General features: G+C 37.7%; 1 long non-coding RNA gene across 1 annotated transcript; it reads right to left on the reverse strand.

Annotated features, from left to right (window-relative positions):
* Positions 1-352: 352 nt before the first annotated feature.
* LOC147995098 (uncharacterized) lies at positions 353-13,947 on the reverse strand. The gene is made up of 4 exons (XR_015687273.1): positions 13,868-13,947; positions 5,288-5,397; positions 4,226-4,318; positions 353-2,721 (listed from the first exon to the last, which is right to left on the reverse strand). It is a non-coding gene; the product is annotated as an uncharacterized LOC147995098 (long non-coding RNA).
* Positions 13,948-17,544: the final 3,597 nt, after the last annotated feature.

The raw sequence follows: 17,544 nt of genomic DNA on the forward strand, positions 1-17,544 counted from the left end.
ATAATACATTAATCTCTTTCACACATTTTTGGTATTGAAAAGGTCAGGGAAATGTCCTGAGTAGAGTGATATTCAGAAGAATCAACAGATATGTTCCTGTTTTCAACAACTCAAGAAAATGATTGAGACTCCAAGCATGACAAAACTCAGTAATAACTAGTACCTTGCATTATTCTTGACTACGGTCCTTTTCTGTGACAAACTGGACAGGATAACATTTTCAAACCCCCTTGCTATATATGTATATGGAAGTAACTATCCATCATGCGTTGACTAATAGAGAGTCTTATCTGGTGTAAGAAATCCCTGTTTCTCACAAATTTCACAAAACCATGAAAAACAGTTTTTTTTTGTAGCATGACCAAAAGTTATTAGTGAACTGCAATAGTGTTGCCTTAGAGTATACATCTAATTAACCCAAAATGTTACATGAAACTGGCCATTGTTTAAAGCTTATAGTATACATATTTCATTGATGAGGGAGCCTTTCTTTTTTTCTTTTTTTTTCTTCCATTTTTATTAAATTGGGTATTCCTTATTTATATTTCAAATGTTATTCCTTTTCCTGGTTTCCAGTCCATCAGCCGCCTATCGCCTACACCTGGGTGTAGGGTGTTCCCATCACCATCCCTCCTCCATTATCACCACGCCAACAATCCCCTACACTGGAGTCCAGCCTTGACAGGACCAAGGGTTTCCCCTTCCACTGGTACCCCAACAAGGCTATTCACTGCTGCGTATGAAGTTGGAGCCCAGGGTCAGTCCATGTATAGTATTTGGGTTGTGGTTTAGTCCCTGGAAGCTCTGGTTGGTTTACACTCTTGTTCTTATGGGGTCGCAAGCCCCTTCAGCCCTTTCAGTTCTTTCTCTAATTCCTTCAACAGGGACAATTTTCTCAGTTCAGTGATTTGCTGCTGGAATTCATCTCTGTATTTGACATGTTTTGGTTGTATCTCTCGGGAGCAATCTATATCCAGTTCCTCTCAGCATGTACTTCTTACCTTCATCCATCTTATCTAGTTCTGGTGACTGTACATTTATGGGTGACATTTGAGGCAGGCTCTGAATGGCCCTCCTTCAGTCTCTACTCTAAACTTTGCTTCTGTATTTCCTCTTATGGATATTTTGTTCCCCTTTTAAAGGAGTTTCTTGTGGTTTCTGCATCTATGGTAATTCAAGCATTTGGTCTAATATTCACTTACCAATGAGTGCATACCATGTATGTTTTTCTGTGATTAGGTTACCTCACTCAGGAAGATATTTTCTGGTTTCATCCATTCACCTATGAATTTCACGAAGTCATTATTTTTGATAGCCCTGTAGTACTCCATTGTGTAGAAGTACCACATTTTCTGTATTCATTCCTCTGTTGAAGGGCATCTGGGATCTTTCCAGCTTCTGGCTATTATAAATAAAGCTGCTATGAACATAGTGGAGCATGAGTCTTTGTTGTATGTTGGAGTATCTTTTGGGATATGCCCCGGGGAGTTATAGCTGGGGTCTCAGGTAGTGGAATATCCAATTTTCTGAGGAACCCCCAGACTGATCTCCAGAGAAGTACCAGTTTGCAATCCCACCAACGATGAAAGAGTGTTCCTCTTTCTCCACATCCTTACAAGCATCAGCCGTTCCCTGAGTTTTTGATCTTAGTCATTCTGACTAGTATGAGGTGAAATCTCAGGGCCATTTTGATTTGCATTTACCTGATGACTAAGGATGTTGGACATTTCTTTAGGCTTTTTGGCCATTTGATATTCCTCACCTGAGAAGGTATTGTTTAGCTTTGTACCACATTTTTTAGTAGGACTATTTGGCTGTCTGGATTCTAACTTCTTGAGTTTCATATATTTTGGATATTAGCCCTCTATCAGTTGTAGGATTGGTAAAGATCTTTTCCCAATCTATTGTTTGCTATTTTGTCCTAATGACAGTGTCCTTTTCTTTAGAGAAGCTCTGCAACTTAATGAGGTCCTTTTTGTCAATCTTTGATCTTAGAGTATAAGCCATTGATGTTCTGTTCAGGAAATTTTCTCCAGTGCTCATATGTTCAAGACTCTTCCCCACATTTTCTTCTGTTTGTTTGATTGTATCTGGTTTGATGTGGAGGTCCTTGATCCACTTATACTTAACCTTTGTACAGGGCAATAAGAATGGTTCAAATTGCATTCTTCTACATGCTGACCTCCAGCTGAACAAGCAACTGGATAGCATTTGTTGAAAATGCTCTTTATTCCATTGGATGGTTTTGGCTCCTTTGTCAGAAATTAAGTGACCACAGGTGTGTGGGTTCATTTCTGGGTTTTCAATTCTATTCCACTAGTCTATCTGCCTGTCTCTGTATCAACACCATGCAGTTTTTTTTATCACTATTGCTCTGTAATATTGCTTGATGTCAGGGATTGTGACTCCCCCAGAAGTCCTGTTATTCTTGAGGATAGTTTTATCTATCCTGGGATTTTTGTTATTCCAAATAAATTTTCAATTTTGTCTATTGAACTTTATGAAGAATTGGACTGGAATTTTGATGGGGATTGCATTGAATCTGTGGATTGTTTTTGGGAAAATGGTCATTTTTATTATATTAATCCTTCCAATCCATGAGCATGGGAGATCTTTCCATCTTCTGAGGTCTTCAAATTCTTTCTTCGGAGACTTGAAGTTCTTATCGTGAAGCTCTTTCAGTTGATTGGTTAAAGTCACTATATGATTCTCTGCAATCAGCTGGAAAAGACATGAGTGACATTCACAGGCATAGCACAGAACCTAGTGGCCTACAATACTCAAGCATCACAAATCTATCTCTTATGTGGCATTCTCTAAGTTACCTCCAAGGAACCAGGCCAAAAATACCACATTCTCTCTACTCAAACTAAGGAACATTAAAAATTTTTTCAAAAAATTATCTTAGTAGAGTTATTAAAATAAAAGTTTTCCAAGAAATGAATTATAGAGAAGTGTGATAACATAACAATAATGGCAGAATTTTTTTAAGTAAGAAATATGAGGCACACAATAAAATCTTTTGGAAAGAAAGCATCTGGTGAACCATTTTTGAAATAGAAAAAGATAAAACACATGTTATGTTATGAAACAGAAAACATATGCTTTACCAGCCCATATTTGGAACATGTTTAATATGAAGTTAAAAGTTAAAGATTTCTCTTAAGGCCTCTTAAAATTGCCCAAGAATAAGGTGAAACAGACACAAAAAATAGAAATATGAGTCGTCAGAAAAGAAAGAAAGAAAATATATTTAAAAAGAAAATCCTGAGATGAAGCACTATCAGAAAGTTATGAATAACCTGTGGTGAATGACATCCTGTGGCAAAATCCTATTACTGAAATTGAAAATAATGATAACTGTATTCATGTCCCATTGAGGGGAATATGGAGACTGACTTGCTCAGCTCCATAAACCTATCCTTAAGCTACATACATAAGTAAATTGGCAAATAGAATATTTGAAATATAAATAAAAATATTCAATAAAAGAAAAAATCAGTTTAGAAAAGGGAGCTCTCTATGGACTTTAAAATGTAAAACAGTCAAACAATTCATCAAGGAAATACAATTCATGATACTGATTCAGGTAAATTCCATATGTATTGTGGGGCCACATTTGCTGGGTTTATAGCTGTGATAGGTCACATATTTTAGTAGCCTATGTTGCAGTTATTAGGTTAGGTCAAGAGAATAGTGGACATTCTTATTGAGGCATAGCATGCTAGGAATTCCATGTGTCTTGTCGTAATTGAAATAGGAATAACATCAACACCATCAGTTTTATTTAACTATAGTTCATATAGAGACACATAAGCATGATAGTGTTTCAGCTATACTACTGATCAGAGACCTTGACCTATTCAATTTTGATGTAAATAATTACTGACAATATAAACACAGGTGTACATACATTAGTCCTATCCCAATCAACAGTAATACAGAGAAAATGTCCGTAAACAGAATGAGGAATTCATATGATGATAACCTTCCATATCCTCTGTATCTGGGCTACAATCTTACACTTAATTTTTTTTCAATTTTACTCGAATCATTGTTGTACTATCTGAAAACGCATACTGGGAACTCTTCCTTAACTCATCCTGCTGTATAAAAGTCCCAGTGAAGAGTAAAGGATGCAAAATTTCCTGCTTTGTTAAATTGAAATAACATAGTATGGAATTCAAATGTGCCATTCTTCTCGTCCTAGTTATAAAGGTAATACCTTGCTTCTTCCAGCACAGGTTTGGGAGAAACTCCAGAGCCTCTTCCAAGATGCTGCTGGTCCTGTTCATGGTGATTCTGCTGTCTCTGCACTCTGTTCAGGAAGCAGGTGAAGGTATGAGAATATTGGTTTTGGTACTGTAAATATCCTTAAAGAACAGGATATAACACTGCATGGAAGCAGAGAGATGGCACAGAGGACAGGAGATGAAAGATAAATGAGACCACACAGTGTTTCACTTTTTAAAAATGTATAGTCTTGTATTTGAAGATACTGTGGTAATTAGAATAAACTACATAGCTCAGTAGTCTTGCTCTACTATTCCTCAAGGGAAGGTGACAGAAAGACCTACAGAAGAGCCATTTGAAGGATGCCAAATGAAGTAACAAACCTGAACCTATTACACAGAAAACTAGTAAAATATTCCCAAGTTTCATTTTTCACACACATTCAACATTTTGCTATATTATCATGGTGTATTTAATCGTTTACCCAAATATTTATTCATAGTCCTTTACTCCGAGAAGACAGAAAAGTAAAAATTAAATATAATCAGTGTAAGCAGCAAGATTGTAAGTAAAATGGTGACAACCAAAAGAAAATTTTATGTTGTGACTTAGTGGATGATGTTCATGAAAATAGTCACAAGATGTGCTTCAAATTACTGGTAGCTGCTGATTTTCCTAATACTGATTAAAAATTCTATTAACAAATGACAGATTGTTGCTAAAATCTCTTGCCACTTGCAGGATGCTAGTTGCTTGTGTGAACTAACTTTTGAGTCTATGCTTTGTTTCACAATGGCCATCTGTGAACCCTGTTTTACAATAACACCAAGTAAATACCAAGAAATCTTTAATGTCCTTATCTCTCTTTAGTAAGGAGTGTGGTTTAATTCTACATTTTATTGTCATTTCTCTTTTTATGTGTTAATGAATGTAAATTTCACAAAATTTCAGAAAAAAAATTCTTCACCTTTGACAAAAATGAACACTATTGGGAGAGGACCATAAATTACAATAAATCAGACTTCTGAATTACCTGAGAAAAGGAGCAATTTACCTTTGCTACAACATAGGACAAAGCTTAGATACAGTGTCCAGATTTGACTCCTCAATGGAAACAAGAGCTCCTCAATGTCTTCTTCCAATGTCTTGTTGCCTCTATTTCAGCTGTTTTCAGTAGGAAAAGCAAACAAATGTTAGGGTCTCTTTTTTGTGATTCTACATTCAAAAAATATATTGAGACCATTGATTATAACCTGTGATGAATTTGTTCAGTGAATACTGTATGGTCTGTGACTTTTAGACTCTTTTAACCTGATAACACTCGTTAACATGAGAGCCAATCTTCTGAGCAAGCTGCTTGAATTTTATAACAAAACTAAGTGATTTTATCTGGATTCACAAAAGACAGTATTTCTCAAAATATAGCAGTGAACAGAATCTCTATATGTGAATGGATTTACTTGTTTTAAATTGTCTGAGTAAAAAAATGCCTTTATGAAATTCATAGGCAAATGTTTGGAACTGGAAAATATACTGAGTGAGGTAACCCAATCACAGAAAAACACATGGTATGCACTCATTGATAAGTGGCTATTAGCCCAAATGCTTGAATTACCCTAGATGCATAGAATACATGAAACTCAAGACAGATGATCAAAATGTGAATGCTTCACTCCTTCTTTAAAAGGGGAACAAGAATACCCTTGGCAGGGAATAGAGAGGCAAAGATTAAAACAGACACAGAAGGAACACCCATTCAGAGCCTGCCCTACATGTGGCCCATACATATACAGCCACCCAATTAGACAAGATGGATGAAGCAAAGAAGTGCAGGCTGACAGGATCCTGGATGTAGATCTCTCCTGAGAGACACAGCCAGAATACAGCAAATACAGAGGCTAATGCCAGCAGCAAACCACTGAACTGAGAACAGGACCCTGTTGAAGGAATCAGAGAAAGAACTGGAAGAGCTGGAAGGGGGTCAAGACCCCATATGAACAACAATGCCAAGCAACCAGAGTTTACAGGGACTAAGCCACTACCTAAAGACTATACATAGACTGACCCTGGACTCTGACCTCATAGGTAGCAATGAATATCCTAGTAAGAGCACCAGTGGAAGGGGAAGCCCTTGGTCCTGCTAAGACTGAACCCCCAGTGAATGTGATTGTTGGGGGGAGGGCGGCAAAGGGGGGAGGATGGGGAAGGGAACACCCATAAATAAAGGGAGGGGGAGAAAAAAAAGAAAAAAACTTGTCTGAGTAAACTGCTTTTGAATACTCTGGAAACTGTATTAAGTGTAGTTGCCTTTCATCCAAAGATCATGATTTAACAGGAATACTTCATGAAACTGTAGAAAGGTTCCTATCTAGAAAAGATGCTGCATGAAAATGTCATTGAGATAAAAAGGAACAAATTCAAATAGATCTAAGTTACTCTCTTATTTGCTTTTATCACTCAGGATTTCAAAACCTAAATCAGATCTCCAATCAGAGGCCACCACCTTCAGGATTCCTACCAAGACCACCTGCTAATGGGAACCAGCAAGGTCCACCCCCACCAGCAGGCCCACAGCAGAGCCCTCTTCAAGACCCACCACCAACAGGAGGCCCTCAGCAAAGACCTCCTCAACTAGGAAACCCACAAGGCCTACCTCCACCAAGAGGCCCTCAGCAAAGACCAACTCACGCTGGAAAATGACACAGCCCTCCACAAGATCCCCAATTGGACAGACCCCAGGGATCTCAGTAAACGAGAAATCAGTGACAAGTATGACTCATATTAATGCCCTCATGAATGGCAGTGATCAGAATTCCTATATATTTCAGATTGTAGAAAGTAACCAACCTAAGTGTACCACTCATATTGCAGAAGACCTGAGTTTGATTCTGAGCACACACATCAGGGACTCACAGCTGTAACTCAAGCTTTAGTGGCATCTAGTCCTCTAACCTTTAACTTCCATGGGTACAAACATTCACATCCACATCCACACAATTAAAGATAATAACAATAAAGTTTTAAAAAAAAGAAAATAAAAGAAGGTAACCAACCAAAATATGTAGTAATAACAGTGTCAACAGTGTCCTGTAGCAAATATTTTTATTAAATATTACTTGATCCATTTATGAGAAAATATATGACTTTGGAGGAGTATATCCTAAAATTTGGTTTTCCAATATTATCACATAAAACACAAGTTTCCCACAAGAAGACTCATTTTCTTTCTAAATTCTTTTGCCTCCTTGCTGGGATTCAAGAATTCAAAAAGATACACAGATATACTGTTTTTGTTCCTTTTATTTTCTTTCACACTGGTCTTATTGCTTATAATTGATATGACATGTCCTCTCTGTACGATAACTTCATTTTTTTTTATTTCAGAAATTGATTAAGAAGATGGATTCCTCACAAGCTTCATCCACGTTCACAGGAGGATCAGTTTCATTCACTACATTAATAAAGTGATCAACATACAACTTCTGATTGCTGTCTTTCTTTCTGGGTGTGATTCAACCTGCAGTTTCAGAGCAGACAATAATCTAAGAGCATCAGTATTTTCACATGTTTTCTGCCTGTACTTTCTTCTAGGAACTCTCCATAAGTCAGGTTTGTGGTACCTGGCATAAATATTCCACTCTTTTCTCTTGCCTGGTCTTTAATACATAATGGTTTTTAAAATTATTTTCACACTTTTAAAGAACAGACTGATAATTTTGATAGATTATGAACACAGAACAAAACCCCACCCTTAGCATATGGTGATAAACCTATGAAAACTTAAGACAGGTGTGGTCAAAGGGACACTGACCAGCTTCATCTTGGCGAGCTAGGTTGGAACTTTTCCCTCATTTTCTCTGCCTTGCTAAGGACTGTATTTCATAATGCTTTCTCTACTCCTCAAGGTACATAACCTCCTTCGGCCACTTCCTTCTTCTGAGGCTCAGTAAAAAAGGTCTTGCTATCAATGTATTTGAGTCCATCAATCAGAAGCCTACTATGCTTCACCTTATTAACATTCCCAAACAAAATGTACCCCTGCATCCTACCCCATTCTAACAGAGACCTCCACTATTTTCTTCTTTTTTTTTTTTTTTTTTTTTTTTTTTTTTTCCGGAGCTGGGGACCGAACCCAGGGCCTTGTGCTTCCTAGGCAAGCGCTCTACCACTGAGCTAAATCCCCAACCCCCTCACTATTTTCTTCTTAAAAATTACAACTGAAGGTCTTTTACTGCTATGTTTCTTTCTGAGTCAGATTTTTCTTAGCTTAATAAAGTATCGATCTTTGAAAACAGGTGTTTGAATGTAGTCTGTGCCTAATCTGGGCTGTAAAGGCAGGCAGTCATGAGCCACTTGCCAAGGCAAGAGGGCTGAGGTGGGTATATGTGTAGCCTGGGGCAACAGTGCTTCAGAGGAAAGAAGGAATATTCAAACATCTTTAGCAGAAGAAGTGGCTGGTAGACTTTAGACACTGGTCTGCAGTGGCTGTAGGGCATCCAAGATTGATAGTGGGGCTTTACAGAGGTTGTTAATCACTTGAGCCATATCTTTCTCAGGGTTTCAATTACTGAACAAAACATCATGAACAAGAATCAAGTTGGGGAAGAAAAGGTTTATTCAGCTTTCAATTCCATATTGCTGTTCATCACCAAAGGAGGTCAGGACTGGAATTCAAGCAGGAATAAGGAAGCAGGAACTGATACAGAGGACATGGAGGATGTTGTTACTAGATTGCTTCCCCTGGCTTGTTCACCTTTCTTTCTTATAGAACCCAAGATTACCTGCTCAAGGATGGCACCACTCAAAATGGACACTCCCACTTTGATCACTAATTGAAAAAATGAATGAGAGCTGGATCACATGGAGGCATTTCCTTAAGGGCAGCTCCTTAGGATATTTTTAATTTACATTGCAAAATTATCTTAATTAGTTTAATATGCTTTCGTTTTCTTTTTACAAAGAAAGGTATTAATAGTGTGTAAAAAGTCTTAAAAAGTCCCCAAAGTTATTTTAAATAAAACCCATTTAATTTGGAATTTGTTCCTAGAAAGTTTACTGTAATCACCAGAATATAGAAAACACAAGTTAATGAAATCACAGCTCTTGATCAAATAATAACAAATATTGCAGAGGAAATGCATAAAGTACTAGATTTGAAAATAAAACAAATGTAATGCCCAGAAGATCAGAGTGTCAAATTCAAGGATACCCTGAAACATAATAATGTGAAGTACAGCATCTTTGGTTTTGGAGTCAGTTTTTTTTCAAATGATTGATTGATAATAAATTATACTCTATACTACATGTTTATAAACTGTGTCCCAAAAGACAATAACAATTATGCTTTTTTAAATAACAGCCAGAAACTGCAAATCACCCAGAAATCCTTCAACCAAAGAATGAATACAGAAAAGTTTTTTTTTATTTACACAGTGTAATACTACTCAGCTTTTAAAAACAAACACATCATGACATTTGCAGGCAAATGGATAGAACTTGACAATTTCATCCTGAGTGAGATAACTCAGATCCAAAAGGACATGAGTAGTATGTATTCACTGATAAATAGATATTACCCAGAAATTAGAGAATACCTAGGATGAAACCTAGAGAAATGTACAGGCAGAAAAGCTCAAGTGAGGAAGCTTCAATCTCACTTAGAATAAGTAAGGAAATAATCACAAGAGGCAGAGAGAGGCACATAGGTGCCAGAGGGAAGGGAGATGGAAAGGAGAGGAGAAAATGGGAACAGGATCAGATATGGAGAATAAGGGACAGGAGAGAAGCCCAGGGGACCAAGATAATGAATGTAAATGAGTAGTCTAGATGAGTGGAAAGTGGCAAGATTCTCTAGAAAGTACCAGACTCTGGGGAGGTTGTATATTCTCAGGACTCATTGGGAGTATTCTTGGCCAAAATACCTGCCATTAGGGAGAGTGAACTCAGAGTCCACTTCGAGTAAATAGACAGGGCCTCAAGTCAAGGGACAGTGTTACAAATCCACAGTCAATATTCCTGATTGAAAATGGTTTCTGCCTTAAAGAACTGCAGAGACAAAAAATGGAGATGAGGCTTAAGGACTGACTGGTTCACTTTGGGATACATTTCATGGGAAGGCACAAAGGAATGACCCTACTATGCTCTGATGTTCTTAAAGAAAAGAGTCTGTCAGGGCTCTCCTCTGTAAGGACAGAAGCAGATACTTAACCCCAGCCATTGGACTGAAGAATGGTTAAATTAGTGGAACGATTAAAGAAACTGAAAGGGAGAGCAACTCTATTGGAGTCCAGGAGTTTCTACTGTCTCAGACTCCAGAGAGCTCCCAGATACAGAGCTGCCAAAGAGAAGCACACACATAAGCTGATACCAGGCCACTGGCCTATACATGGCAGAGGTCTACTTAATCTAGCATCAGTGGGAGAATATTCACTTAGTACTCATGAGACTTTAGACTGAAAGGAAGGGGAATGCTGGTGAGGATGAACACCCTCTCAGAGGCAAGGGGGAGGAGAAATGGGATGGAGAACTATGAGGGAGGTGAGAGGAGGCAATAAATGAAATGTAAAGAAACTAAAATACTTAAAAAGATAAAACGAATCATAAAATGAGTTGCATGCATTCACAACATTTCCACTCTGTGTTTCCCCCTATGCAACTCTTTCAGTTTATCATGGATTTTCTTTCAAATCCATTACCTCCTCTCTAATTATATTGTTACATATATACCTAAAAAAATCCAAAGTACTGAGTTCGTTTTGACAATATGTACATGTGTTTAGTTGGCTAATGTAGAAAAGTGTTCATACCTGCAGAAAATTGAGCCCACACTCACCCCTACCCAGCTTCTTAGTATCCATCTATGGCCTATGGCTTTTCACCTATGCATAATTTTTATCACTCTTGGCTTGTGTGGCTTGGGAGAGTAGAGGCTGAAAATGAGGCAGAGAAAAGTCTCAGTTAGCCATCTTTATTCACAGATTATAAAATGTATACTCAGAAAGTTATGAAGAATCATGTGAGCAGAGTAAACTGTACAATCACAAGGATAAGTTGCCTGTGTCAAAACTGTGGTTTCCTGTAGAGCAGTGATTCTCAGCCTGTGGACTGAGCCTGTTGTGTGTAATCTGTCAGATATCCCATTTATCAGATATTTGTGATTCATAACAGTAGCAAAATTACAAGTTGATTAGTTATTTTTTATATATATATGTATAGATATAGATATAGATATAGATAGATATAGATGATATAGATATAGATATAGTCTGTGTGTGTTGTAAATTACTCTACTCACAAATTGTGTGTGTGTTTGTGTGTGGGTGTGTTTGTGTGTGTGTGTGTGTATGGGTGTGTATGTGTGTGTGTTTGAAATGTCAGATTCCTGCTTGTTGAAAGCTTGTACCATTCACTCACCCAGCATGTGCATATATGTTCATATATACATGTGCAACATGGCAACATGCTTTGATCTGCCTGCTTCTTACTTTCTATGTGTGAATATACATATGTCTGTCCACTTGTCTGTCTATATGTCTGCATGCATATATTTCTGTGTTTGTATATTTGAAGTTAATGAATTATGCCTTTATTTCATTTATTCATTGGCTATGTATGTGCTTTTGCATGCATGAATTTTCTCACTTTTCTCTTCTTTCTCAGCAGCCCCAAGAGTTAAATGAGCTCAGAAATTTATTTATTTTGGCCCAAAGGGAGTGACAGCACCAGTTCATTAATCTTTGTTCTCTCAAAATAGCAATGAATAATTTCTATAAACACTGGCTGCCATGGTCAGCAGCCCCAGTTAATATACGAACTCACTCCTGTCAGCTACTCTCAGAGGTACCCAGTCTGGGTGCTTACCTTCACTTCCCACCACACAGATTCCAAAGTTGATAATTATCAATAACCTAACAAGTTATGCACTCTGAATTGTGTCTGATAAAATGAAGAAAATAATTTTTTGGCTATATAGCTCTAGTGAAAAACATTCCACCTAGCCTGGTGATGATGATATGTCTATAATCACAGCATTAGAAGAGTGGAGGAAGGAAGGACCTGGAACTCAAACATCATTGGAAACACAGCAAGTATAAAGCCAGACTAGACTAAATACACCTGACTTCTTTTTTTTTTTTTTTTTTTATTAACTTGAGTATTTCTTATATACATTTCGAGTGTTATTCCCTTTCCCGGTTTCCGGGCAAACATCCCCCTCCCCCCTCCCCTTCCTTATGTACACCTGACTTCTATTCTCAAAAAATTACTACAAATAATAAGACATGTTTAGAAAAATGCTTATGAAGCCATCTTCTGCTACATATGCAATGAAATGGAATGTAAATAAAAAATACCTACTTTAAAAAAATCCTAGGAAAAGTAAAAGAAAGATGGTTATGGAGACAAGTGCTATACTAGTAAACATAGCAACCAGATTGAAGTTCCACTAACAAGAAATTAGCTAATCAATATTATCACAGCCAAATAAGGGGATAGTTTACAAATGCAAAAACCAAAAGACCAAAAAAAAAATCAAAACAAATTTATTGATTCTATGAAAATTATAGTGGTATCTTTGTTTAACAACAAATTTTGCTTAGTACAAGTGTAATATATAGATATGGAAATAATAGAAAATTGTCATGTACTGTGTATCTAATAGAATTATGAAAAAATTAATTATTGTTAATGTTTAAGTTGAAAGAGATAATTATATATAATTTTAAAATTTAACTTAATGCTTTGTTTTCTAAAAAGCCTATTTTTTCTCCATTTTTCACATACACTAAGGTAAGTGCATGCTAAAAATGAAAATAACATTTAAAAACAGCATTATGGTCTCACGTATGAGAGAAACATAAAGGTCAGTTCTTACTATAAAGGATATGGCTGCTTGCCTGAGTAAGGAGGTCCTAGAATTTAGGAACATTATTGCTATTTTTGAACAACCCATCAACAATAATGAAACAAAATATGGAATTGCTCCTCACAATCAAAATACTTTTTGTAGTGTATAAAACATAAATTTCCTATACCAACACAGACTATCCAAATGGTATTAAGACCCCAAACTATGCAATACTAATGTGCTTAAGACTAAGTAAGTACATATTATTGTATTTTTAAAACTCATGGAGTTGATGTTTTGACAAGAATAAATAGAAATCTTATACAACAATTTTTTCTTGGTTACTGAGGATCCTGATATGGATAAGATCTCTGAGGATTCCCCTGTTGTGTAAGTAGCAATGGGATTTGCTTTTTTCTAAGCTAAGGTGGCTGGTTCTACTGAGCCTCTCAGGTGGGTCTTACTGGTTTCCAGGCTGTGCAATTTGCTTCTATTGCTGCCTTCCATATGGGAATAGTCATTGGTAGTTTCCATCATGAGGATGGTAAGAATGAAGCTGCTGACTTCCCTGTGTGGACCGGCTTTGCTGGTTTCAAGGTTGGGGAATTTGGTCTGTTTCTGGCATCCTTCTCAAAGCAGGCCATGTTGAGTTGTATAATTTGATTGGGAGGAGTTCCTTCCAGGAATTCTGCAACAGGTTGCCTGATATTAGGGTTCTGATTTACAGTCTTAGGTTCTTGTTAGTCCATCACATGGAGAGGTAAGATTAGTTATGAAATGCCCACTTACCTTTTACTAACAGCTCTTTGTCTATCACATCGTTGTTCTCAGTCACTTCTCAATATCCTTCATTATCACCCCACTTGTCTTGGTAAAATTTTCACATACTCCTTATATAGATGATATCAGGGCTGGAGAGATGGCTCAGCCGTTAAAGGCTAGGCTCACAACCAAATAGATGATATCAAACCTTGAAACTTGGTCCTTTGAACTAACAGTGTCTGAAACAATAGAATTTCTAGGAACTGTCTCCATGGACAAAGAGCAAAGTGATAAGATTTTCTTTTTCATTTTCTTCTCTTGTAAATTGGTTATTTCTTTACATTTCAAATGTTCACTCTTCCTGGTTTACTCACCAAAAGCCTCCTATCAGAATTGTTCTGACCCTTGCTACTGTGAGGGAGTTCACCAATTCATGCTCACACCCCTACCTCACTCCACTAGAATTCCCCTACACTGGGGCATTGCACCTTCACAGGACCTTGAACCTGCCCTTCCACTGATTTCAGATAAGGCCATCCTCTGCTACAATGTAGTTGTCAGATGGGTCCCTCCATGTATATTCATTGTTTGGTAATTTAGTCCCTGGGAGCTATGGGGGGGTCTGTTTGGTTGATATTTTTGTTCTTCCTTGGGGTTGCAAACTCCTTCAGCTCTTTCAGTTCTTCACCTAACTCCACTTTTGGGGTCCCTTTGATCAGTCCAATGGTAGGCTCCAAGCATCTGCATCTGTATTGGTCAGGATCTGGCCGAGACTTTCAGTGGACAAATATGCCAGGATCCTGTCAGCAAGCTTTTCTTCGCATTAACAATAGTATGTGAGTTTGATGCCTGCACATTCGACAGATTGCTAAGTGGGGAAGTCTCTTGATAGCCTTTCCTTTATTCTCTGGTCCAATCTTTGTCCTTAAGGGAATTTCCTTTAGAAAGGATCAATTCTGAGTTAAAATTTTTGAGATGGGTGAGTGGTCCCATCACTCAAACAGGGCTGTGCCTGACCTCTGGATATGGTCTCTACAGGTTCTCTCTTCTCTTCATTGGGTATTTCAGCTAATGTCATTTATATTAGTTCCTCAAAGGCTCCTGCTCTCCTGGACTCTGTGACGTCCTTGTGGTTACCTCAATTTTATCGTCTACCACTGGTACACAGCTCTGAATCTAATAGAAGAGAAAGTGAGAAAGGTTCTCAAGTTTATTTCTACAGAAGAAAATTTCCTGAACAAAACACCAATGACCCAGGCTCTAAAATCAACTATAGACAAATAAATCTTATGAAATTGAAAATCTTTTCTAAGTCAAAACCCACTATCATCAGTACCAAATGGGAATTTACATGTTGGGAAAACTCTTTATCAATCTTACTTCTGATAGACGCCTAATATATAATATATGGAGAGAAATAAGTACTTAGACTCCAGACAATCAAATAACCCTATTAACAATGAAGTGAAGATCTAAATAAAGAATTATCAACTGAGCAATCTCAAATGGCTGAGAAGTATCTAAAGAAATGTTCAGCAACCTTTGTCATCAGGGAAATGCAAGTCACTGAAATACCACCTCACAAATGTCAGAATGACTAAGATCAAAAAGTCAGGTGACAGCAGATGCTGATGAGGATGTGGAAACTTAGGAAAACTCCCATTGCCTATTGTTATTGCAGGTAGTTACAACCACCATGTAAATTGGTTTGGCGGTTCCTAAGAAAATTGGACACAGTACTACTTGAGGACCCAGCTATACCATTTCTGGGTATATACCCAACAGGTTCCCCAACATATAACAAGGACAACTTCTCTACTGTATTCATTGAAATCTTATTTATAATATCCAGAAACATGAAACAAGCCAGATGTCCCTCATAAGAGGAATGGATACAGATAGTGTGGTACATTTACACAATGGAGAACTACTCGGCTATTAAAAACAATGGCTTCATGAAATTTATGGGCAAATGAATGGAACTAGAAAATGCCATTCTGAGTGAGGAAACCCAGTCAAAAGATAACATACATGGCATATACTCTCAGATAAGTGGATGTTAAGAAAAAAGCTCAGTATACCCTTGACAAAACTCACAGATCATACATTGTAGAAGATGGATGATTCAGTCTTATTTAGAAGGGAGGTCAAAATAATCACAGGAGGTAGAAGGAGAGAGGAATTTGGGGGTAAGAGAGAATGGGTGATAAAAACTGCATGGTATTGGTACAGAGACAGACAGATAGACCAATGGAATAGAATTGAAGACCCAGAAATGAACCCACACACCTATGGTCACTTGATTTTTGACAAAGGAGCCAAAACCAAACAATGGAAAAAAGATAGCATTTTCAGCAAATGGTGCTGGTTCAACTGGAGGTCAACATGTAGAAGAATGCAGATCGATCCATGCTTATCACCCTGTACAAAGCTTAAGTCCAAGTGGATCAAGGACCTCCACATCAAACCAGACACACTCAAACTAATAGAAGAAAAACTAGGGAAGCATCTGGAACACATGGGCACTGAAAAAAATTTCCTGAACAGAACACCAATGGCTTATGCTCTAAGATCAAGAATCTACAAATGGGATCTCATAAAACTGCAAAGCTTCCGTAAGGCAAAGGACACTGTGGTTAGGACAAAACGGCAACCAACAGATTGGGAAAAGATCTTTACCAATCCTACAACAGATAGAGGCCTTATATCCAAAATATACAAAGAACTCAAGAAGTTAGGCCGCAGGGAAACAAATAACCCTATTAAAAAATGGGGTTCAGAGCTAAACAAAGAATTCACAGCTGAGGAATGCCGAATGGCTGAGAAACACCTAAAGAAATGTTCAACATCTTTAGTCATAAGGGAAATGCAAATCAAAACAACCCTGAGATTTCACCTCACACCAGTGAGAATGGCTAAGATCAAAAACTCAGGTGACAGCAGATGCTGGCGAGGATGTGGAGAAAGAGGAACACTCCTCCATTGTTGCTGGGATTGCAGACTGGTACAACCATTCTGGAAATCAGTCTGGAGGTTCCTCAGAAAATTGGACATTGAACTGCCTGAGGATCCAGCTATACCTCTCTTGGGCATATACCCAAAAGATGCCTCAACATATAAAAGAGACACGTGCTCCACTATGTTCATCGCAGCCTTATTTATAATAGCCAGAAACTGGAAAGAACCCAGATGCCCTTCAACAGAGGAATGGATACAGAAAATGTGGTACATCTACACAATGGAGGGCGGCAATGGGGGGAGGGTTGGGAGGGGAACACCCATAAGGAAGGGGAGGGGGGAGGGGGATGTTTGCCCAGAAACCGGGAAAGGGAATAACACTCGAAATGTATATAAGAAATACTCAAGTTAATAAAAAAAAAAGAGAGAGAATGGGTAGGTGGGAAGGGGGGGTCAAGATCAGATGTGGGTGGAGACATGGCAGATGTAGAGAGGGTGAAGGAATTGAGTAGTGTTGTTTTTAACACAGTAGATTTTGTTCTGCCACAGGATAGTAATTCTTCTGTAAATAGTTCCTTAATCAAAACTGCTAGTATTAAAGGTTCTAAATAATACACTTTTTTCTTTCTGCATAACTACCATTTTTAGCACATTGCAGGACTCTGTATATAACACATAAACACATCGTATTTTCTCTTATTCAACATCTTGAACAATTTTTGATTTAAACATTGGGTATCATATGC

The sequence above is a fragment of the Rattus norvegicus genome, chromosome 4 (assembly GCF_021556685.1).
Source record: "Rattus norvegicus strain SHRSP/BbbUtx chromosome 4, alternate assembly SHRSP_T2T, whole genome shotgun sequence".
In the NCBI taxonomy this organism is placed as follows: Eukaryota; Metazoa; Chordata; class Mammalia; order Rodentia; family Muridae; genus Rattus; species Rattus norvegicus.